Genomic DNA, 27,910 nt, shown 5'->3' with positions numbered 1-27,910 from the left:
ATGACTGGAGAGCAGAAGGGCAAAAAGGGATCCGGGCCAGACACTCAGTAAATATTTCTAATGAACAAATAATGGATGAGTGAACACACCAATGATCAGGTGTCTGGTTCCATAACCATCCAGCATTCCAGCCATTCATTTACACAAGGATACTCAATAAAATCCCACTTGTTCATTCCTTTTCCCTTCTCCTAGTTTACCATTTTAAAATTCAAGTTTAACAAAAGTGAAAAAATGAGAGGAAAAAAAAAAAAACCCAGAGCCGTCCTCTCCAATATCTTCTAACTGAGATGCAAACTTTATTGAATTGCCCTCATCACAGTACAGGAGAAAAGGGCACCAGACCCTTTGTTAGGGGGTTTTATATGCTTTGTCTTATTTAGTCCATACAACAACGCTATAAGGTAGCTATTATTAGTTCCATTTTTGAAGATAAGGATCAGAAAGATTTAGCTACCTCTCCACTGTCCTGAAACCTGGATCCTACCTAAGCGCATGCTCTAAATTTTCAACCAGTGAATATCAGCCAAAGGCAATTTTTTTTTTTTTTTTGCAGTACGCGGGCCTCTCACTGCTGTGGCCTCGCCCGTTGCGGAGCACAGGATCCGGACAAGCAGGCTCAGCGGCCATGGCTCACGGTCCCAGCCACTCCGTGGCATGTGGGATCTTCCCGGACAGGGGCACGAACCCGTGTCCCCTACATCGTCAGGCGGACTCTCAACCGCTGCCCCACCAGGGAAGCCCCAGCCAAGGGCAATTTTGCCCCAGGGAAATATTGGGCAGTATCTGGAGACACTTGTAGATATCACAGTTGGAGGGGTACTATTGACTATAGTGAGTAGAGGCCAGAGATACTGATGAATATCCTACAGTGCTTAGGACAGCAACTCACAACAAAGATTTATCAGGCCCAAAATACCAATAGCTGAAATTGAAAAACTCTGCTTTACATCATTCTGCCTTTGAAAGATATATATTCTTTTGCATAACTATTGAAGCACTTATCAGTGCCTGTGGGGAACTGTGAAACCATTGAATGGTAGTGTTGATGTCTTACTCTCTCCAGGAATAAATACGGTACATGGCACAAAGTAGACACTCGCTTATATCTTCTTATTGTGATTGAAATTAGGTAGTGCAAATGTGATCAAGAGAATCAGAGACTTCCCAGTGGAGGAAGAATGCAGGCAATAATTTCAAGGTTGAGTGACATGCAGTAGCCCAGGACCTTGTCTCACTCGCTGGCTAAGGCCCTTTCTCAGTATAATCGGACTGCCTATAAATGTTACAGGGGCACTCTGCCAAGGCAGAAGGAAGAAAGCCAAATGGCGAGATTTAATACCCTCAAATGTGATGGACTTTCTAACAAATGCAATTCTAGGACAACATGGTCTCCAGGGCAGAATAAACTTCATCTATACTGGAGATTGAAAAGACATTATGGGGGCTTCCCTGGTGGCTCAGGGATTAAGAATCCACCTGCCCATGCAGGGGACGCAGGTTCTAGCCCTGCTCTGGGGAGGTCCCACATTCCGCAGAGCAACTAAGCCTGTGCGCCACAACTACTGAGTCCGCACTCTAGAGCCCACGAGCCACAGCTACTGAGCCCGCATGCCACAACTACTGAAGCCCGAGCACCTAGAGCCCGTGTGCCACAACTACTGAGCCTGTGTGCCACAACTACTGAGCCTGTGTGCCACAACTACTGAGCCTGTGCTCTAGAGCTCATGAGCCACAACTACTGAAGCCCATACGCCCAGAGCCCATGCTCCACAATGAGAAGCCCCCGCAATGAGAAGCCCGTGCACCACAAGGAAGAGTAGCCTCCCCTCGTTGCAACTAGAGAAAAGCCTGTACGCAACAACGAAGACCCAAGGCAGCCAAAAATAAATAAATAAAATGAATAAATTTATTTTAAAAAAAGACATTATGTGTATATGTAAAATGGTGCAGCCACTTCTCAAAAGTTTGTCGGTTTCTCAAAAGTTAAACATAGAGTTATCATGTGACCCAGTAATTTCACTCCTCGGTATATATCCAAGAGAATTGAAAACTTAGGTCTACACAAAACCTCGTACATATATGTCCATAGCAGCTCTACTCAAATAGCCAAAAAGTAGAAGGAGAAAAAAAAAGATTTCTATCAACTTATGAATGGATTTTTAAAATATCGAAGATCCACACAATGAAATGTTTTTAACCATATAAAGAGAAAATGTACTATATATGCTACAACATTCATGAACCTTGAAAACATTATGCTAATTGAAAAAAAACAGACACAAAAGGCCATGTATTGCATGACTCCATTTATATGAAATGTCCAGAATAGGTAAATCCAAAGACAGAAAGTAGATTCATGTTTGCTAGGGGTTTGGGGCAGTTAAAAAGGAATGACTTAAAATGGGTATGTGTTTCTTTTGGGGGTGATGAAAATGTTCTAAAATTAGATAGTGCTGATGATTGCACAACTTTGTAAATACACCAAAACCCAAGGAATTGTACACCTTAAAATGGTGAATTTTGTTGTATGTGAATTATATCTCATTAAAGCTATTATTTTTAAAAAGATATTTAAAGTGCTTTACTTTCTTCAGTGATGGAATCCACTAACTTTATTATTCATTATTGCTTACATCGTTCTTGGTCCTGAATCTTAAAAGTATTGCTGTTATCTTTGAATAGGTAGCTGAGTGATTACAAATTCATTTAAGGATTTCACTGTTTCTGAAGGTGACTTTGCCTGACCCTTAGGATTGCAGATTCTTCAAGACTTCTCTCACTGCTGTTTATAGAAAAGTATAAAAAGTATTCATTTGCTTTCCTCAAGAGTTCACATCTTCAGTGATATTACCCATTATGACCAGGACTGGGGATGTCACAAGATCAGATTAGATCGAACAGAAAGCTAAAAATGGAGTATATTACGTTATTTGATCAAATAGCATTACATTTTGCTTGCAATTTTTGGCCTACAATGAGAGTACCTTTGCCTACAATGAGACTGCCTGTTTTATTTTCTTGTGACATCAATGCTCAAATCCTTTCAGAATTACCAGGAAGACTGTATTTTGAGAAAAAGCACTCTACTCTCAATTTCAAACCAACCCTAATCTTTTGATGTTTCTATCTTAGTTTTCGTTAACTACATCAGTGAAGAGAGCTTTAAAGATTAAAATGTAAAGGACACTAGGATCCTTCCAAACTTCATTCTTTCTCAGGAAGCAGAGCGCTCCTTTCATCCTCCACCTCACATCCTTGCCAGCTGAAACCTGCCGGGAAGGGAAGTTAAAAGAAATAGAATCTTTTCCCCAAGGTCCTTATCTGGGCCCAGAATGTTCAGTCCTTTCACCCATAGAGAATATAAGTGGATTTGGAGATTTCCATAGCCAAGATAATGACCACTGGTAGACATCATGGGCAATGGATTTTGCAGCCCCTTGGGCAGCTCCATGATACCACCTGGAGCTCTGGCATCCTTATCACACCTGTGGGCTCAATGATGTCTGGAGATGTAGGGGCTCATGGGATTTGTGGTCATCTTTTCATGAAAATACAGAATCTCAGAGTGGAGAGAAAACTAATCATGAAGTTCCTTGTCTCTCCTCCAAAAGTAGTTACCAGTTGCATGCCACTGATAATGAGAAGCTCACTATATGGAAAATAATGACTTGAATTGTATTCCCTGTTTCAGGATTAATGCAACCAAAATACAGAGCGTGTTTTGGTCTAGATTTTAATGGTAGTTTTATCTCTTACCAACTGTGTCATTAACATTACTATTGTTATTATTCCCCGTTCTCCCTTCCCATCATTATCCCCATCCTCGCTCTCCGCAAAGCATCATGGACCAGATAGAAAAGACAGAAGTGCTGCGTTAGACTCTCTTCTCACCTCAAGTGCAGAATAATAGATCAGAGCAGCTGATTAGCAAACACTAAAGAGTACCACACATCCTTAAGAAAACCAAGCAGGGAACTTGCTCCCATCTAAAATGTATCCAAGAAAGAGAAGGCACCAAGCTGTGATTGCCTGGTAGTTTGAGTGCCACTATTCAGAAGCCAGAATGCAATCTAGCCCTTGACCTTGAGAAGTAGGCCTTCAGTGGGTATGCAGAGGATGCTTGAGCACATAGAGCAGACCTGAACTATGACATCAATACATCATAACTACTGTGTTTCAAGATTTCATACAGATTTTAGAAGATGGAGTCTATTTCTTTAATTACATATTCTATTAAATATATAACCAGTCCTAAACAGAGAAACTATAATATTCCAGGCCCAGTGCCAGACACATAGCTATTTAGTCCTCACAAAGGCAACAACTGAACCTAGAGTGTGGAACTGATGCCTGGACATTGAGCCCAAATGCAAGAATCTGCTTAGTTACAGAAGTGTTCTCCAGTGCTCATCATACCTCAAGGGACCAGTCAGGCCAACTGGTGTCAGTCACCCCATGGCTCCCTCAGGGTTTCTGGTTTTAAAGCCCATTGCAAACAAAATGACTTATGTAAGCAATCTAACAAGATCCCTAATTCTGAGATGAAGAAATCCAAGAGGAGTTCCTTCTACTTGCTTGTAACACTGAAATGAAGCACAGAACCCCAAATGAGCCACTTCCTGAATCCGGCAAAATGAGCACCACATTGAGAGCCATTCTTCTGTCCCTGGGATATTCTGTGCTCACTACGCCATTCAGTTAACATTTACTGAGTCCTAGTACATGACAGGCATTATGATACAAATGGGTCATTTAATGATAAATAAAAATTAGTCTGTGTCTTAAGGAATTCATACTCTTTGAAGCAAGGTAGGAACATACAGCTAGCTGTGTGTGTTGAGATGTCACTGAGTGCTGTAATAGAATGTAAAAGAGATGCTGTAAGGATGGATGAGATTAATTCTATTGTAACGATCCAGAAAGGCTTCACAGATCTGGCCACTAAAAAGGCCAAAGATTTTAAAGCAGTTTAGGAAATTCCATGTGGAGAAGATAGCATAAGAAAGGCACAAAAGTACATGGCATGTTTGGGAAATCATATGGATAACTTGATTTTAAAGTGCATGTCATGCTAAAATGTTTAGACTTGATTCATCAGGGAATGAAAAGCCAACAAAGTTCTTCAGCAGTGTCTTAACATGATCAATATTATATTCAAAGAAGGGTAATTACCTGGGACAATCAGGGAGGGCTTAACAGAAGAGGTGACATTTCAGCTGGGTCTTGGATACTATTTCAGGAAATAAGAATTCTAATCGAAGGAAAGGTGAAGACCTTTCCCTCAAAGATATGTAAAGACACAAAGGCAGCAGAGCCCAGGGAACATTTTCACAACATCCTAGAATCTGGCTTATCCAGAAACTGGACAGTACAAATAATAAAATGGTTAGAAACAGATCATGATACACTGTGAATACAGAAGCAAAGTGTTAATCTAGAGTTTCTCAAGAGATGCTGAAAAGCTACCAAATTTTTGCTTCGATTTTGTTGAGTAAAGTTTTGCTTAATGAGATTGAAACTGACAGCCAGAGATAGGAGAGTTTAGAGAAATACAAAAGAAAAGAGGAGCTCAATGGAATGTTATAATAACAATAGCTAACTTTTCTTGAGCGCATAATTAGTTTTATGTGCATTATTTCATTCGATATTCACCTATGAGCTCAAAACTTATTTTATCTGAGTTGAAAAAACTGAGCATTTGAAAGACTAAATAATTTTTTACTACAACCAACTCACAACCAGAAAATAGCAGAGCTGAGACACAATCCCATTCCCTCTGAAACTGTATCTCTAGGACTTAGGATACCTCCTGACACCTGGTAAGAATATAATGAAAAACGCTTGAACTACTTTTGTTGAATCATCTTAACTCTGTGGCCTAAACTCAATACTATCTATTCAAAAAATATTTTCCTGATATTTTCAGATCAAAATGGATATATTTTTCTGCATCCCAAGTTCTATGGATTATATTCATTTAGAAGTATTCCCTACTCCAAGTTTTGGGGGGAAGCCAGGAAATGCATCTCATTTATCCTGGTAGTTCTCACAAGATGTCCAGCAAAGCATCTACCACAGAGAAGAGGCTTGATAAATATGGGATGAATGAATGGACAAATAAATGAGTTATATTTTCTAAGCAGTCTTTTCTCCATTTCAGCACAGGTAAATTTCAATAACTTTTCATGAAACACCCAAGCCATGTAACTGACTCAGAGTTCTCAATCAGATAATTTTTTCCATTTTCTTTTTTGATGAGAATCTTTATTGGCTCTGACTTAATTTAATCATAGCATTCATATTCTCTTTAGAGAAGCCCAGGGGCTCTAAGGTGGTGGGTTCTGTTTAATTAAATTCAATCAAATAATAATGATCTTTAATTTCCTAAAATCTAGATCACTGAGCATATGAGAGGCGCTATTTAGTGCACTTTTATGTTCTTATAATAATGTTCTTATTTCTGTGTTAACAGAAACATGGATGGACTAGGTGTCCTCACTGTGACATTTAGTGGACCTGGAACATCTCCTGACTTAAAAATAACTCTCACAATAACTCTCACACCAGCCTGTCCTCCTCTCTAAAATTCCACCATCAATATTTTATTCCTTTGCATTTACAAGGGATCCCTTTTAAAATGCAAATAATTCATGTCAACGAAAGGGAAACATTGAGTGATTCACTGCATCTGTTCTATATACAGAGAAAAAGCAAACCAACATTTATTGAGGGACAGCTACACGCTAGACATTGTACTAGGCATTTTACACTCATTATTTAATTTAATATTCAAACTCTGTAAAGTATTTCTTTATTTACAAATGAGAAACCCCAAAACTCAAAGAAGGTAAGTAATTGGACAAAATCAAAGAGGAAACAGCAGAGCTGGGACTCAGGCTTTAGTTTCTCTGATTCTGTTGCTCTTTCTACTTTTTTATGTAGAAAATGGAGCTGTGAGAGTAGACGGAGTACATAATGCTGGAATACAAGAATAACATTGCACACATAAATGTGTGTCAGGGGTGGTGATGGGAGAGTCTGAACTGCCAGTGAGCAGTTGAGGAAATTAATAGGATTCTACGAGAATGGGGAGTGACTATAGGACTCATTGGCCATAGACTGCTCTAGTGTAGCTGATTTTATAGGATGGCTAACGGATTGTTAATTTTTACACATGCAAAAAGTCATAAATTGGAAAAATACATATAGTAAGGTGCTATTTTCTTTCCAATTTAACTTCTGCTTTTGAAACCGTATAAGGACTTCCCTGGTGGTCCAGTGGTTAAAACTTCCACTGCAGGTGGCACAGGTTCCATCCCTGATCAGGGAACTAAGATCCCACATGGTCCTGCATGCCGAGCAGTGAAAGAAAGAAAGAAAGAAAGAAAGAAAGAAAGAAAGAAACCTAATACTGAGAGATTTTCCAAAAATGTTAACATGTTTGCTCATTACCCATGATGAAGTAAGTGTCTGTGGGAAAAATTTTAGAGATCTACAGTGTGTATTGTGAAAGACACAACTGAAAACCCTCCAGCCATATGAAAGACTCACCATGCTTTTGACCTGACTCAGAGTCATGGACCTCTTAACCTGTTTCTGAAAGATGTATGACATTTGGTCTGAGTCTTACAGATCAAACATGCCCCCAGAAAAGACTGGCCTGGGTAAAACTCACACACTGTTATATAGCTCTATATTCAACTTTAATAGAGCGATGAGTTAAATCAGTCTGCATTTCTGCCAATTGCAATTTCTTGGCGGCTTTTCACCTTAAATTTTAGAAAAAGTCACTTTGGGGAAACCTGTGATTTTATGTTTTTCAGTGTAAATTAATTCTTCACTCTTAATTTTTATGCTCACCATAACTGTTGTAGGAGATTGGGGGAGGGAGGGATTCTCAAGAAACTAGTGAAATCAGCAAATTTAAAAGAAAAGGAGAGCCTAGATAAAACAGAGTATAATTTCATCCTCGACTTACATTTTACATCTGAATGGACTGCCTCAACCCAAGCCCTCCTACAACCTACCGCACTGAGTAGGAGAGGGCTCTGCTGAAACACGTCCATCTTTTGGTGGCAAATGCACTGTGAGTTGTTGCTTATAGAGACACCACGGGATCGATATAATGGCATGCCAGTGCACTGTATTATTGTTAACATCCTGCTGGCTAGGATTCAGGTTTCCATTTAATTGTGCTCTTATTTAAAATGTCTGCTGCACCTGCAGCTGACTCGATCAGCATTAGTTATTTGCCTGGTGTCATGTACATTTATGAACAATGAAAACTTCAGAAAAAATGTCAGCCGAGATGCATAGATCATAAATCACAAGATGATAATATCTCACGTGGAAAAAATGGCTCTGAGAAAACAGCCCCGGTGATGTAAATATTGAGTTTACCAGCAATGTCATTTCCCTATGGAGGTCGGACAATAGGCCGTTTCTTAAATGGCAAAAGGGATGAGCTCTCTTCTTTATCTTTATTCACTTTTCCTTTTATTTCATTCCTGGGAAAGAGAAATGCCAGAGGAGAAGCTTAAAACAGATTAGAGTGTGAGTATATAGGCTATTACATCATAACTGTCTTTGAAAACTCTCAAACAGCTGACCTGTTTATATTACAAGACAGGGTCAATTTCCATTCTAGCGACTCTTTTGATGTTTGTGAATACTAATGCTCTCCCCAGAATGCTGGCTTTAGGATAGCAGCAATTGAACCATTCAGCCTTCTCTGATGCAATCTTTCTGCAGCTAGACAGGATTCTATACATGGATTTCATTGAGCCACACAGCTTGGCATGATCAAAAGCTTTGCCGGAGCTGTCAGTGAATGATGTTTCAAATAATAGAGTCACGTTAATGCCTACAGTTTCTACTCTAGTCACTGAGGTTGTGTGTATGAGTGCATATGTGTCTGGATGTATGTAACACAAAGCCACAGTTTTGCTTCCATTGGAACTCAGAAAGATTAAACATTGAAATGAAATAATAGGGTCATTTTCATGGCAAATGTCTGAGAAAACAAGAAAGAACTTTACATCCACATGGAATACTAAGGAAACATGAGGCTTTGGTATCAGCAAGACATAGTCAAACACTTGCATTTCCACATCTTTCCAACTATAGGAACTCAAGCAATTTACTTGACCTAGAAGCTTCTGCTACCTTATTCCTAAAATGTGGATGACATGATCAATCTCACAAGGTTATAAGCCAGAAAAAATTTACATATAACAACAACAATAATAACAATTAACACGTCTTAGGAAATTATTATGTACCAGGCACTCAACATTTGATGTGCATCATCTCAAACCAATCTTCACAATAGCCTTATGAAGTATGCACATTAGTTATTCCATTCTATGTATAAAGAATCTGAGACTTAGAGTCAAGATTTTTAGAAATGAGTAAAAGGTCTTTAATACATACCAATTACCCTTGAGACAAAATGAATGAGCAAGTCATAGTTTTCTGCTTAAATGGATTCAAACCATTGTATATTTTTTTTCTTTAACATCTTTATTGGAGTATAATTGCTTTACAGTGGTGGGTAAGTTTCTGCTTTATAACAAAGTGAATCAGTTATACATATACATATATCCCCATATCTCCTCCCTCTTGCATCTCCCTCCCACCCTCCCTATCCCAACCCTCTAGGTGGTCACAAAGCACCGAGCTGATCTCCCTGTGCTATGCAGCTGCTTCCCACTAGCTATCTATTTTACGTTTGGTAGTGTATATATGTCCATGCCACTCTCTCACTTCATCCCAGCTTACCCTTCCCCCTCCCTGTGTCCTCAAGTCCATTCTCTATGTCTGCGTCTTTATTCCTGTCCTGCCCCTAGGTTCTTCATAACCTTTTTTTTTTTTTTTTTAGATTCCATATATATGTGTTAGCATACGGTATTTGTTTTTCTCTTTCTGACTTACTTCACTCTGTATGACAGACTCTATATTTTTAATGGAAAGACAGTTACTATCAACATCTTCTCTTTGAATGTTAACAATAGAAGATTCCTTAAGTTTTGGGCAGTCCAACACCACACACCCCAAAGCAGGAATTCAGACATCAGCATCAGAGGTCACCACCTTTAGCGCAAGAAGCCCCACATCACTAACCAGCCTGTTCCATGCTTGGACAACACTCCTTGTTACAAAGGATTTTCATCTGCTTTCCTTTATAGTCTACCCATGGGCCCTCTGGAGGTAAACATCTACCCTTCAAATATTGAAAAACCGTTTTCTTATTTCCTCTGAGCCTTCATCAGTCTGATCATCATGAGCTCCTCAACTGTGACTCTTACAACAGGGTCTTCACAATCCTAAAATTTGCTCTGGTTTGTCAATATCCCATTGAAAATATGGTAACCAAATTCTAGTCTCAATATAAACTGCATTCTCTGTGCACTTTAATTTTAAACTGGTTTGTAGAGTCGTTAGTTTAGAGATTTAGAAAGGCAAGATATCAACTCCCTTTGTCTGCCATGATCTCCTTAGAAAATCAGATTCCGGATTTTCTTCCCTCCCTAACTCAACCTTCTATTGAAGACTTCACTGCTACTTCTTCCACTTGTACTAGAGAAGCTTCGTTATTCAGATGAAGGCAAATTATGAATTATTTAAATTTTATTTAAATACCTTTCAGGAGTTTAATCTGTTTCAGCCAGCTGGGCACCAAATTCAAATTCTTGATAGCTTCCGTTATGTGCTGGCAGGTGAATCAGACACAGAGTCTTCCAATGGAAATACTGACTCTAAAAGCTTAATCATTGAAATTATAATTTGCTCCCTTTAGGGCAGAAAGGGGATTTGAATTAAAGAAATTTCTTCGTGCAAAGTAAGGGATTCTTTTTTTACGGCAATGGTCCCAGGGTTCAACTGATTAAAATTTTATAGTATTTTTTTCCTCCATTTTGATACAGTGAAAGAATACTCCAGCTCTATTGTTATCTGGCCATATTACTTTGGACACCCCTGTGTGTCAATTCCTCATCTGTGAAATGGGTATAATATTTATATAACCAAGTGTGTCCTGATGACTAAACAAAATGTATATGAGAGCACAAATATTTTAGTCTAATACCACTGGAAAGGAGGAGCTGTGAGGTGGGAGAAAGAGATAGCAAAACGAAGAGGAAGAAATTAATACTCAGGAAAGGGAAAAGCAGTTCTTTCTTTGGGAAAAGTCATGAAGTTCATTTCTTACTTAACAATGAACTATATTTGTAGAGTTGTTTTGTCTTCACCTACTTGTCTCATTGAACCTCAAAACAGTTCATGTGATGGATTTAAGTCAAGAGCCATTGCTACCACACTTGACACATGAGGAAAGAGGGATTGAGGGAGGCTGGGTATCAAACCTCTAAGATCACTCAACACAATGAGACAAAGTCAGACTAAGGAGGCTTTCTGACTCCAGAAAGAGTCAATGCTGCAGAGCAGGGAGAGCAAGACCTGTCCACCAACCTGGTTCACCACTTACCAGTTGTGTGTTCTAAGTTACTTGCTAACCTTTTCTAGTTTCCACGAAATACCGATAAGTGCTACCTTTTCCAGTCAGGGTACTCCAGAGAAATACGACCAACAAGATAATATAACAGAGCATGTGTGTGTGTGTGTGTGTGTTTACTGAGAGGGAAAGATAGAGAAAGATTTATTTTAATGAATTGGCTCATATAGCTGTGGAGGCTTGCAAGTCTTAAACCCACAGGGCAGTACAGAGGCCTGGAAACTCAGATAGAATTTTTATATTACACTCTTTTTATTTATTTATTTTAACCATTTTTAAAAATTGAAGTATAGCTAATTTACCATGTTATGTTAGTTTCAGGTGTACAGCAAAGTGATTCAGTTATATGTATATATATATATATATATATATACACACACACACACACACACACATATATTCTTTTTCAGATTCTTTTCCATTACAGGTTATTACAAGATATTGAATATAGTTCCCTGTGCTATACAATAATTTATATTACATTCTTGAGGTAGCAGTTTATATTACACAATTGCTTCATCGCCAGTGTTGCCAAAATATTTCTCTCTGTGCACCGATGCCGAAAAGAAATATGGAGACAGAGTTTTGGAGGAAGAGAAAGAGTAGCTTTAGTTCTTTTGCCAGGCAAAGAGGGAACACAGCAGGCTAGAGCCTCCAAAACTCTGCTGCCCCCCCACCCCCGGGAATAGGCAGAGGTCTTATAGTCAGGGCTCATAGTCTGGGGTAGGTGATACGGCTCAAGGCAGTACAGCTGGCATCAGGCAACTTGGTAACTGGGGCTGGTCTTTTCCCAGTTTATTGGCTCATGACCTTTCTGAAAAGAAGAATGCTACAAGGTAGTGATACAGGGGAGTGTGGAGGAAAAGGATGCCACGTGCAGGATATAATCCACATAGAGTCAGAGAGTAATTAAGGAATTAGCTTTGTGAAGGACAAGTCTAGTTACAGGCACTACAAATTAGTAACAGTTAAAGTAATGCTAAAATTGCTTAACACTTTCAGGCTTGTGTGTGCTATTTCTGCAGTTATTCACATGTTCCTTATTTACTTGTTTACTAATAGGAAAGAAAAACCTCATTATTATTTTTGTTGTAACACCAGGAAACCTTACTTTTACTCTTAAAATGTTCAACTGATTGCATGAGATCCACTCACATTATCGAGGATAATCTCCTTTACTTAAGGTCAACTGACCTTTACAGAGACATCTAGACTAGTATTTGACCAAACAACTAGGTGACATATCCCAGACAAACTGACACATGAAATTGTGTATCACACTACCTCACAGAGCTTTTGTAAGCTTTAAAAGAAAAACTATGCATTTGTCTCAAAGTGGTGAGCTCTAGAGATTAGCACAGGACAATCTGGAAATCAAAATAATGCTTAACTTAGGCTTGGGCTATTGGAACAGAATTCCCAAAAGAAGACATGCTTCAACAGGTTTGTTCACCTCTTCCCACTGTCCAGTCAGGAATGAATCCAGGTGTATGAGACCTGAAGCTTCTATAATTTGGATGTCCTTCTTTAATTAAAAAAAAAAAAAAGCATTCAAAATTAGGTATAATTTTTTTTTTAATTTCAAGATACATTATTAAAAAAAAAAGAAAAATAACAGGTCACAATGCTAAGCTTCTGGCCCATTCTGCCAATGCACAAGCTACAAAGACTTGCTCACATAGACATCTCAAAACTAGCAGTAATTAAGTATTTACCCCTAAACCCTAATGCTTTTAATAAAAAGCATTCAAAATTAAGTTTTTTTTCATTTCTCTATATCAGAAAAATATCATGATCATTAAAAATTTAAAGCAAGTGAGAAATTACACACAATTTGATCAACATGGAAGCTTACCTTGTTTGTTGTCTTATATTTACTTATTAAAGAACAGAGAAAAATCAAATTTAATGAAATATGAAAGGAAAGCAAACAAGATAAGCACTGAAATCAATAGAAACTATTTTGACATGGAGAGAAAAATTGTAAAAATAATTTTGCCACATCATACCTTAGGCAATAATTTATGAAGAGGATAAGATGAATTTTGAATAGCATTAATAAATAGACTTCAGGGTTATTTGATAATCCAGTTAAGGAAGAGGAGTGGATCATAAAAACATTGGCAAAAGTGTCTAATTTCTTGCTGATTTGATGCTTAAATAATAAAACTATCATGTTATTTTCCTGGATTTTGTAATGCTTGAGCTATTTGTCAACTTTTAATCATTGGCATTTAAATTGTATACACTGAATTATTGAGAGTCCTCCTGATTGGAGAAGACTTCTCTTTTGACCAAGTGGCAGTGAGAATGGAATCCTCAGTTTACAATTTCATTTACTATTAAATCCTCAGTTTAAAATCCTTCAGATTTAGAAGAATTTTCCACAGACCAGCTCCTGGCTCCATGCATATTAAACCTTGCTTCTGTCTCACTACCCATGAACTTCCAGCAGTGGGTGCTAGCTATATGGGGTGTGCTCTTCTCACAAGACAACTCCTAGCTCCAAACTTTTGTTTCATGACATTGATTGAGTCAGCACAGTGGGCAGCAGGAGTATTCCTGGAAACCATTCCCACACCAGGGCAACTAGCAATAACTTAACTGGAAGCCATGTTCATATGACCCACTAAAGTCAAACCAAAAACATCCTCAACTTAAGCTCCTCTGAGAAGATACCATAAGTGTCATGGCGCCTCCAACACCACCCGACAGGAGGGGAAGAACAATGGAGGAGAAGCCAGAGCAGAAAGAAACATGGGTTGTGTGGACGAAAAATGTCTCCTGCCATATCAATAAACAAAGGATGTTGAAGCCATCAAGCGATTAACCACTATAGCCTCTCCCAATGGTGAGTCCTGAGGGGACTCAGGACAGGAAACAACAGGATACTGGTCCCAGATAGCTGAGGTGCATATCAAAGGAATGATTTCAATGAGCTCAGACTCTTGCATCTTCCCATACATAGAAAAGTACTGAATTCATTAACTTGAGATGTCTGGTTTTCTTTAATTAACAGTAACCTTTTGATGTTCAACTACCTGGTGTTTGTTGCAAAAACTCCTATATGTCGGTTCCTCCCTAATCTTTTCAGAGCAGTCCCTCAGAGCTATCCAAGAGGCTGTCTTCCAGGCTTAAATACCTCAGAAAGTCCTCAACTTTAAGGTTGTGCATCTTTTTTTCAGTCGACAGTTTCAAAGGCTTTCAGTTAAAATATCTTACTTTTGCAAATTATACTGTATACATACATATAAATGTGTATATATGTAGAGTTCCCCAAAGGGAGAAGAATAGCTTTGTAAAAGTGTATGGCATCTCTGTAGCACGTGGTTCTTTATATACTTGTAACACTCCCCTCCCAATTGAGCTCTAAGTGTCATGAAATCGGGGACAGTTTTGCTTTCTTCGTACTCCTTGCAACTAGATCAGTTTGGGCAATAAGTGGGCACTCAATAAATAAGTTATTTATTAACAAAATGATTAAGGTCAAACATTTTAAACAAAATGAAAGTGAACACTTTTAAAACAACTCTCACGATAGCCTTGTATCAAAGCACTCGGGGCTCTACACATGTTGTAGTTTTTGTAGCTGCAAACAAATTTCCCCAAGACTTAGCAGCTTGAAGCAACAGTAATCATTTATTTTCACTCATGGTTTCCATAGGCTGGGAATCTGTGCAGATCAGCTGTGTGGTTATATTCTCTCATGAGGTTGCAGTCAGAGATGGTGGCTGGGACTGGGGTCATCTCAAAGGCTTCTTATCTTATGTGTCTGATGCCTGGACTGGAAGATTCCAATTGCTGGGCCTGAAACAGCTGCAGCAACTCAGACATCTCTCTCTCTCTCTCTCTGGTCTTTCCATATCATGTCTCCAGCAGGCAGCTTCTGGGGAGCTAGACTTCTAATGTTAGATCACGCTCTCAGGATGCATGTGCCAAGAGGGAGAGCCAGGGGGAGATTTTTTCCATTTTATGACCCACTCTTGAAAAATATGCAGCATCACTTCCACTGTATCCTATTGGGTAAGGCAGTTATGAAGTCATCCCCCACCAACCAAGTTTTAAGGGATGGGAACAAAGACTTTACCTTCTTATGGAGAAGTATCAATGTCACACTGCCAGTAGATCATCTGGGATAAGATATACATTAGTGTGGCCATCTTATTATAGGAGATAGAGGTTTCTAAACTTATAAGCATTTAAAAAATATTATATCAATATAATGTTTATGCTGCTGCTAATAACTACTAGCTACTGTTCTTTATGTGCCAGACCACTAGGTGCCCCTGCTAAGGAAATAAGGCATCACACGTGAACAGCTGCAATGGCTTTGCCTTCAGAATGACATTGGTAGATGATGTTGTGTCTCAGAGTATCTAATACATTTAGGCTCTTGTGGTTTTAAAAGTGCCTTCTAGAGTTCCACAGAGCATCTCCCTGTTGCCACCACCATTCAATTCAGGGTGGATGAAATTTAATAATTAATATTAGTATACAGCCCACCTATAGACTGTATATTTTTGTCTCCCCCAAATTCATATGTTGAAATCCAACCCCCAATGTGATGGTGGGGCCATTGGGAGGTGATTAATTCATGAGGTTGAGCTCTTATTAATGGGATTAATGTCCATTTAGAGACCCTAGGGAGCTCCCTTTCCTCTCCTGCTGTGTGAGCAAACAAGAAGACAGCCATCATCTATGAATCAGGAAATGGGACCTTACCAAACAGTGAATCTACTGGAGCCTTGATCTTGGACTTCTCAGCCTACAAAACTGTGAACAGGTAACAAAACTGTGAATAAGTAACTGCCTATTCTGTTACCAGTAGGAATAGCAGCCAGAACTAAGACAAGCCCTGTACCCTATTTCAGCCTCTGAGGACATAACAGGCACGTCTTATGGACTTCCTCAGATCCCTGGACTGCTGGCTGCTTTGCCCTCACTGGGCAGCAAATGCAGCTGTGCAGATCTGGGCAGTTCTGCCTCCACAAGCTGACTAGCCTCTTTCTTATAGTTGCTAACTCTTCCCACCACTTCTACTTCCAGACTCTGGTATAACTGCCATGCAACAGGATATGGAATCTGACTTTCTGAGCAGCTGCCGAAGTTAATTCCCTGTGGGATAAATTGTGACCAGTTGCAGACAGTATGTGCAGATAAATTCCCTCTCTCTTCCTCTCACTGATGGCCAGTATGGAAGCACAGTATTGTTTGTCTGGAGACATCCTGCAAGGCCAAACTGGTACACTTGCCAGGTGACTGGCTGTGTCTGTGTAGATCATGTCAGAGTGGCTGGCATACTACTGCATCGTGTGACCTATTTTAATTTCTCTTTCTTACCTGCTATACTTCTTTTTTCATTCTCAATGCCCCAGGATGGCATTTCCCAAGTAAAACACCAGCAATTAATCCTTTATTCAAGCTCTGTATTTTAGAGAACTGAGGCTAAAGCTGAAATCATTCATATTATCATCATTGTCTTCATTTTAGACATGAAAAAACTAAGATTCATAACTTTCCAACATCTCTCAGCTTCGTAAAAAACTTAGGATTAGAAATAAGGATTTTTCTTTCTCAGATACAATGCTCACATTTTCTTTTCCTTCTCCACCACGCTATTTTCTCAAGAAGTATAGGATGGGGCTTCCCTGGTGGCGCAGTGGTTGAGAGTCCGCCTGCCGATGCAGGGGACATGGGTTCGTGCCCCAGTCCGGGAAGAACCCACATGCCATGGAGCGGCTAGGCCCGTGAGCAATGGCCACTGAACCTGCACATCCGGAGCCTGTGCTCTGCAATGGGAGAGGCCACAACAGTGAGAGGCCCGCATACCGCAAAAAAAAAAAAAAAAGAAGTATAGGATGTAGAAAAGTGTAGGAAACAGGGTTGAAAGTTAAGTAATATAATAATATTAAAAATTATTAAATAATAATAGCTAATATTTGTTGAGTTCTTCCTACATGCCAGACTCTGTTCAAAGTAATTTATATGTAATTTCTTTAATTGCATAAATTCCCTTATAATTTAATAGTATCATCATCACTACTTTATAGATGAGGGAACTGAGCCACAGAAGGTTTATGGCCAAAAGTTCCAAAGGTACTAAGTGGTGAAGTCTTTGCCTATTTCTTTGCCTCTTTTTTTTTTTTTTAATTTTTATTGAAGTGTAGTTGCTTTACAATGTTGTATTAGTTTCTGCTGTACAGCAAATTGAATCAGTTATACATATACATATATCCACTCTTTTTAGATTCCCTTCCCATGTAGGTCACCACAGAGCCCAGAGTAGAGTTCCCTGTGCTATACAGTAGGTTCTCATTTGTTATCTATTTTATACATAGCAGTGTATATATGTCAATCCCAACCTCCCAGTTTATCCCACCCCCCCTTCCTCCCTTGGTATCCATAAGTTTGTTTTCTACGTCTGTGACTCTATTTCTGCTTTTCAAATAAGTTCATCTGTATCATTTTTCTAGATTCCACATATAAGCAATATTATATATTTGTCTCTCTCTTTCTGACTACTCAACTCTGTATGACAGTTTCTAGGTCCATCCATGTTGCTGCAAATGGCATTATTTCATACCTTTTTTATGGCTGAGTAATATTCCATTGTATATATGTACCAAATCTTCTTTATCCATTCTTCTGTCGACGTCCATTTAGGTTGCTTCCATGTCCTGACTATTGTAAATAGTGCTGCAATGAACATCGGAGTGCATGCATCCTTTTGAATTATGGCTTTCTCCCTTGTCTCTTAAATGTAGATGTAACTTCTCCCATGCCTACCTCACAGCATTCTCATAAAGACTGATAATGACACAAAATGCTCAGAAAAGTGCAAATATGAAGTAGCTTTAATATTATATCTGTCTTTTTGATAAATGGAGAGAAAACCAAGCCAATCCATATGCAGCATTGGAAAGTATATTCTAAAACATGAGTCTCAGCCAAAGACAGGCTCTAGCAATTAGAGCCACATCCCCAAGTAGGCCAGAAGTCGATGCTCATGGTGAGAAAAGGCCCACTGTCCTCCCTCCAGCCTTCAGATCTCTCACATGTGGACAGCAGAACACATGAGCCTTCTGTTCCTTCTCTGAGTTCAGCTTACTTATTTCCTGACAATTTCCACTTATTCTAAAGATTACATTATATCAATAAAGGTCATTTAAAAGGAATCACAAATCACCCTCAATCCCATCACCCCAGGAAATTAGCTATTTTCATAGGTCTGGTTTACCTTTCAGTCTCTGTGCATGAATATTTTTTACATAATAAATACAGGGCAGAAAAGAAAATAGTTTTATTTTACTTAATATTATAGATAAAATTTTAAACATATTTCTCAAGAATCACTGTTTCTAAGATTGAACAGTTATTATAAGAATTTCATCATTAAATATAGTTAATTTTCACTATAAATTTAGCAAGAGATAAAATCAAGACAATGGTTAATCCTTTTACCAATCTCTTTCCTAACTCCCCCTAATATGACCTCACCATTATACTATTTTCCCAACTTTGCAACTTAATTACTGCATTATCACCCTCACCCTAGTTTCTATGAGAGCAGGAACCATATCCGCCTTGTTTTGTCTTATTCATCTATGCTTTAACAAATCAACTGAAAGTGTCTGATACTCAAAAGATCACTTCCCTAAATCTCCAAAACCACTCAAAATCTCATTACACCATGTTTCACATGGAATTTCTGTTGGAAATTGGAACACTATTAGGTATATCACCCAACAGCACACAGCACAATGCTCAGTACATATTATAAATAAACATTATGGGCTGATTATATATGAAAAGAAATTAACTTGAAATCCTGCTTAATTGTATCTCCAAGCCCATGATCTGGCTTTGGTGGCAGTTAGCTATAGTTTTCCTCCTAAAAATTGAAAATGTAACATTCTAATAACAAGTAAATCATTAAGCTCTCTGAGAGCAGAGACTGTTTCTTTACTTTAAAATCTACTTTATCCTATATTAGAACCTCTCCTGCTTTTTTAAATTTATTTTTTAATCATGGTTTGCATGGTGTGACTTTTTCCATTCTTTCACTTTCAATCTACCAGTGTTGTTATATTTGAAGTGAATTTGTTGTAGACAGCATATTGTCAGATCTTGTTTTTTGTCCACCCTGGCAATTTTTATCTTGTATTTTAATTAATTTCGATGATTTATGGTTATTATTGATATGGTATGGTTTAAGTCTGCCATTCTATGTTGGTTTGTTTGTTTTCTCTGTTTCCTCTGTTCCTCATTCCTCTTTCTTTTTTCTACCTTCTTATGGGTTATTTGACATTTTTTCATTCCATTTTGATTTATTTTTAGTGTTTTTGAGTATAAAACTTTGTATAGTTTCCTTAGTGGTTGTTCTAGGTATTGCAATATACATACATAATTTTTTGTGGTCTGTGATAGTGGTATCAATGTTTTACCACTTCAAGTAAAGTGTAGAAATCTATTTCCATATAGGTCCCTTTACACTTCCTGCTTCTAAAATATAATTGTCTTAAGTATTTCCCCTACTCATATTAAAAACCACAGCAGATGTTTATAATTTTTGCCTCAGTCATCAACTATTATTTAAGAAACTCTCATGAGAAGTAGGATGACCTATTATATTTTTGTCTATTTGTACCCATATGATGTTTTTCTTTCTTTCTGAAATTTCAAGCCTTCTTCTGCTATCATTTTCTTTCTGCTTAGAGAATTTTCTTTAACCATTCTTCAAAGAGGGGTTTTCTACCAAATAACTCTCTTTGTTTTTCTTCATCTGAAAAATGTCTTTTTTCCCCCTTAATTCCTGAAGGATATTTTCACTGAATATAGAACTCAGGCATGAGAGTTCTTTTCTATCAGTCCTCCAAGAATGGTGCACAACTTCCTTCTGGCCACCATGGTTCCAGATAAGAAATCTACTGTCATTCTAACTGGTGTTCCCCTAAAAAGTAATGCATTGTTTCTCTCTGATTGCTTTCATTTCTTTCTTTAGCTACAGAAGCTTAATTTTTTTTTCTTTTTGTGGTACATGGGCTTCTCACTGTTGTGGCTTCTCCCATTGCAGAGCACAGGCTCCAGATGCACAGGCTCAGCAGCCATGGTTCACGGGCCCAGCCGCTCCGTGGCATGTGGGATCTTCCCGGACCAGGGCATGAACCTGTGTCCCCTGCATCTGCAGGCAGACTCTCAACCACTGCACCACCAGGAAAGCCCTGAGAAGCTTAATTTTGATGTGCCTTTAAAGGTTTTTGTGTTTTGACAAACTGGGGAAGTTTTCGGTCATTATTTCTTTAAATACTTCTTTAGTACCATCCTTTCCTCTCCTCTGGCTCTCCAGTGATATGAATGTTAGCAGTTTTGTTATTGTCTCACAGGTCCCTGAGATTGTTCTTTTTTTTTAACATATTTATTGGGTTATAATTGCTTTAAAATGTTGTGTTAGTTTCTGCTGTATAACAAAGTGAATCAGCTATATGTATATATATATATCCTCATATCTCCTCACTCTTGTGCCTCCCTCCCACTCTCCCTACCCCACTCCTTTAGGTGGTCACAAAGCACCAAGCTGATCTCCCTGTGCTATGTAGCTGCTTCCCACTAGCTATCTCTTTTACATTTGGTAGTGTATATATGTCAGTGCTACTTTCTCACTTCATCCCAGGTTACCCTTCTCCCTCCCTGTGTCAGTCTATTTGCTCTCATATTCAGAATGGGTAAATTCTATTGATCTATCTTCAAGTTCACTGATTCTATCCCTTTCATCTCAATTCTACTTTTTGAGCCCATCTAATGAGGTTTTTCTTTTTTTTTTTTACTTCAATTATTATATATTTCAATTCAATAATTTACATTTGGTTCTTTTTTATAACATTCATTTCTTTGTTGAGATTTTATATTTTTTATTCTGCTCCAATATCATCGTTGAATCATTTTTATGAGAGCTGCTTTAAAATCCTTGTCAGATAATTTTGTCCTCTGATTCATACTGGTATGGTTTCTGTCATCATTCATGTTGTGATTTCCCTGATTCTTGGTATAATAAGTGATTTCCTGAACATATTAGATATTATGAAACTCTGGATCTTATTTAATCCTTTTCTTTCTTTAGTAGTTTGTCCCTCTATTGAGGTGTAGCATGAGGGCCAGGAGGCCCACAATACCATCCAGCAATAGAGAAGCACTGACTAACACTGTCCCATTTCATGTTGGAGGAGAAGACACTCAGCTCCCTTTTCTACTCCACTGACTCCTTTCCTTTAAAAATGAGGCACCAAAGGTCACACTGCCTTGTTGTTTCCAAGTAGGAGTAAAGATTATGTTCTGACTCTGGTCATGCAGCCACCAAGTACAGGATAAATAGAGGACTGACTAATAACAATTTGCTGCTGAAGAATGGGAGTGGAGGCTTAGGTCCCCAGTGGCCCCGAGTGACATTGGGTGGGGAATGGGGAAGAATAAAGTGTTTACTACTCTCAACTTGTACCACCTTGTCAGCCTCATTGATGCCAGTCAGGGGTGGAGGCTCAGCTCACCAATGGACAGCAATGACACTAACATGGTGGGAAATTCAAGTACTGCCAGGTTCTTCTGGGTGAGAGATCGAAGACCAGCTTCCCACTCAGCCCACCAATATTATCTGGTGGGGATGTTGCAGTGTTGCCACCAGCTTCTGCCAAACAGGGAATGGACAAGTAGGTCCCGACTCTACCCAGATGACTTCAGCCAGTAGGGAATTGGTACACAACATCAGTTTCCACGGGGTAAGGGCTAGGAGGTAGAATGAAAGGTCAGCTCCTTGCTGGCCAGCTGAAATGGGGGGAAGTGTGATAGGATTTTTCTGTTGGCATTTGCCTAGACTAAAGTAGATATTGCCACAAGGTTTTCTGTTGTTAGGACACTCTTTCCCTAGTCCTTTGGCTAAAAAGAATAGGACATTCTTGGAGAATTTTATCTGTGCCTGTTGGTGGTTCTAGGATGGAGGCTTCTGCAAAACCCTTTTGGGGATATATTGGAGGCAATAAGGAAACCTAGGAAACTCATCACTATGCTGTTCCTCAAGCCCCAATGTCCCTATGCAGCTCACCTTCTTCTTTCCATCTTTCAGAGTCTTTCTGGTCTTGTTTGTTGTTTTATCACCAGGAATTTTTAAGTCATAAGAGGAAGGACTTGGGAGGACTAGGGCTACTCCATCTTGACAGACCCAGGAGACTACTCATTGTTCTGCAAGTTTTCCTGCATGCTATAAAAGTGTGTGGCACAGAGTAGACATTTCAATACTATCCAAGGCAATCTACAGATTTAGTGCAATCCCTATAAAAATACCAATGGCATTTTTCACATAACTAGAACAAATAATCCTAAAATTTTTATGGAACCACAAAAGACTCAGAATAGCCAAAGTAAACTTTAGAAGAACAAAGCTGAAGGTATCATATTCCTTGATTTCAAACTAAACTATGAAGCTATAGTAATCAAAGCAATATTGTACTGACACAAAGACAGACACATAGATCAATGAAACAGAATAGAGCCCAGAAATAAACCCAAGCTTGTAGGATCAATTAATCTACAACAAAAAAGCAAGAATATACAATGGGGAAAAGGCAGACTCACACAAAAGAATGGACAGCTACACACAAAAGAATGAAACTGGACCACTTTCTCCCACCAGATACAAAAATAAATTCAGGATGGATAAATGTAATACCTTAAACAGTAAAAACTTCTGGAAGAAAATATAGACAGTATCCTCTTTGACATTGGTTTTAGCAATATTTTTTGGATATGCCTCCTCAGTCAAGGGAAACAAAAGCAAAAATAAACAAATGGGACTACATCAAACTAAAAAGTTTTTGCACAGAGAAGGAAACTATCAACAAGACAAAAAGGCAGCCTTCTGAATGAAAAAGAAAAATCCAGTAAAGTGCTAATATCCAAAATATACAAAATTCATACAACTCAATAGCATAAAAACAAAGAACCTGATTAAAAACTGGGCAGAGGATCTTAATAGACATTTTTTTCCATAGAAGACAAAGAGATAGCCAGCAGGCTCCTGAAAAGATGCTCAACATTACTAGTCATCAGGGAAATGCAAATCAAAACCATAATGGGGTATCTCCTCACACCTGTCAGAATGGCTATCATGAAAAAGACAAAAAATAACAAGTGTTGGCAAGGATGTGGTAAAAAGGGAACTCTTGTGCACTGTTGGTGGGATGGTAAATTGGTGCAGCCACTTTGGAAAACAGTAAAGGGTTTCCTCCAAAAATTAATAATAGAATTACCCTACATTCCAGCAAGTTCACTTCTGGGTTTTTACCTGAAGAAATTAAAACACTAATTAGAAAAAAAATCTGTGAACCTCTATGTTCAATGCAGTATCATTCACAATAGCCAAGATATGGAAACAACCTAAGTGTCTAAGTGTCTATCAATAGATGAATGGACAAAGAAGAGGTGGCATACATACACACACACACACACACACACACACACAATAGAATTACTACACAGCCATAAAAAGGATTAAATCTCGCCTTTTGTCACAATATGGATGAGTCTAGAGTGTATCATGCTAAGTAAAATAAGTCAGAGAAAAAATACAGTATGATTTCACTTATATGTGGAATCTAAAAAACAAACAAACAAAAAGAGAAACAAAATGAAAACAAACTCATGGATACAGAGAACAAATGGGTGATTGCAAGAGGGGAGGGAAGAATGGGGCTTTGGGTAAAATAGGTGAAAGGAATTAAGAGGTGCAAACTTCCAATTAGAAAATGAATAGGTAACAGGGATGTATCATACAGTATAAGTAATATTGTCAATAATACTGTAATAACTTTGTATGGGACAGATGGTTACTAGACTTATCATGGTGATCATTTCATAATGTATTTAAATGTTGAATCACTATGTTATATGCCTGAAACTAACATAATACTGTATATCAACTATATTTCAATTTTTATAAAGTGTATTAACTCCGTATAGTTATACTTTATATTTGTTGAATACCATAATGAATAAGAATTGTCAACCCCAATCAGAATTAATCTCAAAATGTAATAATATTTTGTTTATTTTTCATGGTCTCTTTTCTACTAAACACTGTATAAGGTTATTTTGATGTGTGCCTGTCTGATGTTCTGAATATACACACTTTGGGCAAAGGTGTGTTGTTTTTTTAAATTTTATTTATTTCTTCATCCCCACTTGCTTGCATAATGAGGATATCAAATGACACAGAAAAGTTCTCAGTAAACGACTGAGAATTTGATAAGTAATCATTAAATCTTCCATTTTTCCTTATGCTAAAAGATCTGGAGTATTCAGAGATTGAATGTTTTAGTCAGAAGATAAAATGTTTTTAGCTCCTTCCTGCTCCTCCCACCCCAATTCACCATATCTCTACATCTATTTCCTGTTTATCTCCTTAAAAGAAGGTTGGGCTATGTGTTTTCTAAAGCTATGCTTTCCAATACAGTAGACTCTGGTCACAAACGTCTATTTAAATTTAAACTAGTTAACATTAAATAAAAATCCAATACCTCTTTCCCCTTGCCACATTTCTGGTGCCCTCTAGCCACATGTGGCCAATGGCCAGTATAGTGGATGGCACAGATACAGAACATTTCCATCTTCACAGAACGTGTTCTTGGACAGTGCTGCTTGAAAGACCTCCTTCTGCCTCCACCTCTTAAAGAAACAACTTCCTCTAGGGTCTGATTCAAGCTTCCCCCCACATATACCTATATTTTAAAATGCACACACAGGACGGCTGTAATTTTTTAGGATAATCTGGAGGCAGGCACAGGGCTGGTCAGAAATGTCTGGGGGACTGTTGTTGAAGGTACAGACCAATGAAAGTTTCCGGGGTATGGCTGTGCTCCACATGAGAATCAGCTCTGTAGGACCCGTGTTATTGGAGCAATTACATGTCCAGGTTAGATGATTTGCATTCTGATGGGATTGAGGAGTCAGGTCAAAGAACAGTGCATCTCTCCATTCTCCTCCTAGAATAAGAGGGATTTGTGTGTGAATCATTTATATACTCCCAATAAATATTCATGGAAGATAATATACGTGTATGGATGTGTGTATATATTTATTCTATGCATACGGTTAAAATTCATCTGCATTAGAGTCAAAAGACCTAATGTTTGCCATCCTAGAACAACTGTTATTTAACTAGAAATCACTTTGAAGAAAGGAGAGCAGGGAGGCTGCCTCTGCTGAGGCAGAGCAGGGAGGGGTGGGCAGCTTGTGAGCAAAATGCCTTTTCCCCAGTCATTTTTTTTTTCCATCCTGTTACTGCTGATGTAACGACTCATTGCTGTGACATTGTGAGTCTGGCTGATAACTCCATCAGGGTGGTCTCTCTGATTGTCGGCCTGCTCCCTCCCACCCATTCCCATTGTGGGAACCACACCACTTCTTTTCATCCACTCATTTAAATATTACTGTAATGAAAAAAAAATCTTTGTTGAAATGGATTGTTTTCAACATGTTTTTATTTGTTTCCAGTTGAAACCTTGCTTCATTATTATTAATGTATTGAGTGCTTACTGTAGGCTAGATTCACTATATCCATTAGCTTATTTGATCATAACAATACCCTGTGAGGGCAGTATCAGTAATAGACCCACTTTAGAGTTAAGGATATTGAAGCTGAGATAAGTTAAGATCTTTCCCAAGATCACACAGCAGGTAAGTTTTAAGAATCTGATTCACCATGGAATGCATCATTTCAAAGAAGCTGGAGAAGCAGGTGAATTAGGGTGGAGAGAAGAGGATCTGCTATTGTATATCTTAGTGATTTATGTTTGCAACAGAACTGTCACTGTCTAGGGACTCTTGCCTAATGTGGAAAGGCCATCGCTGCCTTAAACTTGACACTCAGTAGTGTGCACTCCTGCTGTGTTATTTCCCTGTGGACATGTTCATTTTCCAACCACAGTCTTCCTTCTCTGCTCTAAAGCTGGGACTGCACAGTAGCAGAGCAGGACACTAGGTTTTTAGATTGGTGAATTCCCTGTGCATGACCCTTAATTTATTTCCTCAGCTTTCATTTTCACATCCATAGAAAGAGGTACTGACAGATACCCAGACAGAGCAACCGAGAACAGGACCGTCTCTGGTTTCAGATAAGATTATTCACAAAGACAAAAGCCTGAAACATTTAACAAATGCAAGTGCAAGCAACCAGTTCAGCCTACCAGGGGCAGCAAAAATAGATTGCAGTGTCAACTTAATCAATGGTTCATCCCTGTACTTTTTCAGTGCTTGAACCTTATTAGGATTGAGGCTGCACCGCTCAGCTGAAAATCAATCTGGAATTTTTCAAACAGCTGCAAAATGCAGAAATACAATTGCAAATAATTTGACGAGTCCTCCAACTGCCTTGGGAAAATCCATGCAGAGCTAAGTGGGGCTGGTACATGGATGTGCTTCTGGCTGGAGCTCAGGGTCGAGAAAAGAGGATAAGAAAGACAGTGGAGTGCATGGTAGAGTTTCAAATCCAGGGCAAATTGACTGAACTCGTGTCTGAGGTCAGTTTTGAAGATGCAGTGACTGAACACAGCAGTATGAGAATTAGGCTCTCTTGATACAGAAATTAACTTCAGGCTAAGGTTGAAATAACAAGAGTCTATACAAGAATGATTGAGTTTCTCCTTGGGACCTGACCTAGCATTTAGAAATGGCTTCAATGATGATATGGATTACGAAGACAAAGGGAAAGATGAGAAGGGATGCTGACAGATGAGTTGACATAAAGAAAAGGTGAAATAAAGTCTTAAAGAACCTAACCAGGCAACGGCAGACCTGTGTCTGGCCTCAGTTAGGTTGTGGCTGAATATATGACAGGATGATTCTCAAGGCAGACATTAGAAAAAGAGTTTTTAAACTTTTAAATATAGGGAATCTCCAAATGGTTAATAGGCTCATGGGTATTTTTAAAAAAGAAGAAATGCTTGCATTTTAGTTGAGAATGTAGACCTACAAATCAGTGATCTTTGTTAAATCCTGGCTCTACCATTAGTATAGGACCTGGTATGAGTTATTCAATCTCCTTGACTCTCAATTTGACAGCTTTAACAATGCTAACATTTCCCATCTCTTTGGCTTATTGAGAGGGTAAGATGAAATAATTAAATATCTAGCAGCTTGATTGGTATGTAATTCATGGTCCAAAAGGTAGAAGTTGATGCTATTATTATGAGGAAGGGAAAAATACGATTTTGGACTAGGTCACTGTTATGGGTTGAAATGTGTCCCCCCCACCCAAATATATGTCGAAGTCCTAACCCCTGATATCTGTGAATGTGTTCTTATTTAGAAATAGAGTCTTTGCAGAGGTGATCAAGTTAACATAAGATAATT

At 38.5% G+C, this 27,910-nt stretch overlaps 1 pseudogene across 1 annotated transcript in view; it reads left to right on the top strand.

Annotated features, from left to right (window-relative positions):
• Positions 1 to 26,816, top strand: part of LOC307055564 (microtubule-associated protein 1 light chain 3 beta-like) — a 79,902-nt pseudogene extending 53,086 nt beyond the window's left edge. The window contains exon 2 of the transcript in view: positions 26,613 to 26,816. The product of the transcript in view is annotated as a microtubule-associated protein 1 light chain 3 beta-like (transcript). The remainder of the gene's footprint in view (positions 1 to 26,612) is intronic.
• The last annotated feature ends 1,094 nt before the right edge of the window (positions 26,817 to 27,910 follow it).

The sequence above is a fragment of the Hyperoodon ampullatus genome, assembly GCF_949752795.1.
Source record: "Hyperoodon ampullatus genome assembly, chromosome: 7".
Taxonomy (NCBI): domain Eukaryota; kingdom Metazoa; phylum Chordata; class Mammalia; order Artiodactyla; family Ziphiidae; genus Hyperoodon; species Hyperoodon ampullatus.
Note: the sequence above shows the minus strand (reverse complement) of the source record. Positions and strands in the feature narration are given on the sequence as shown.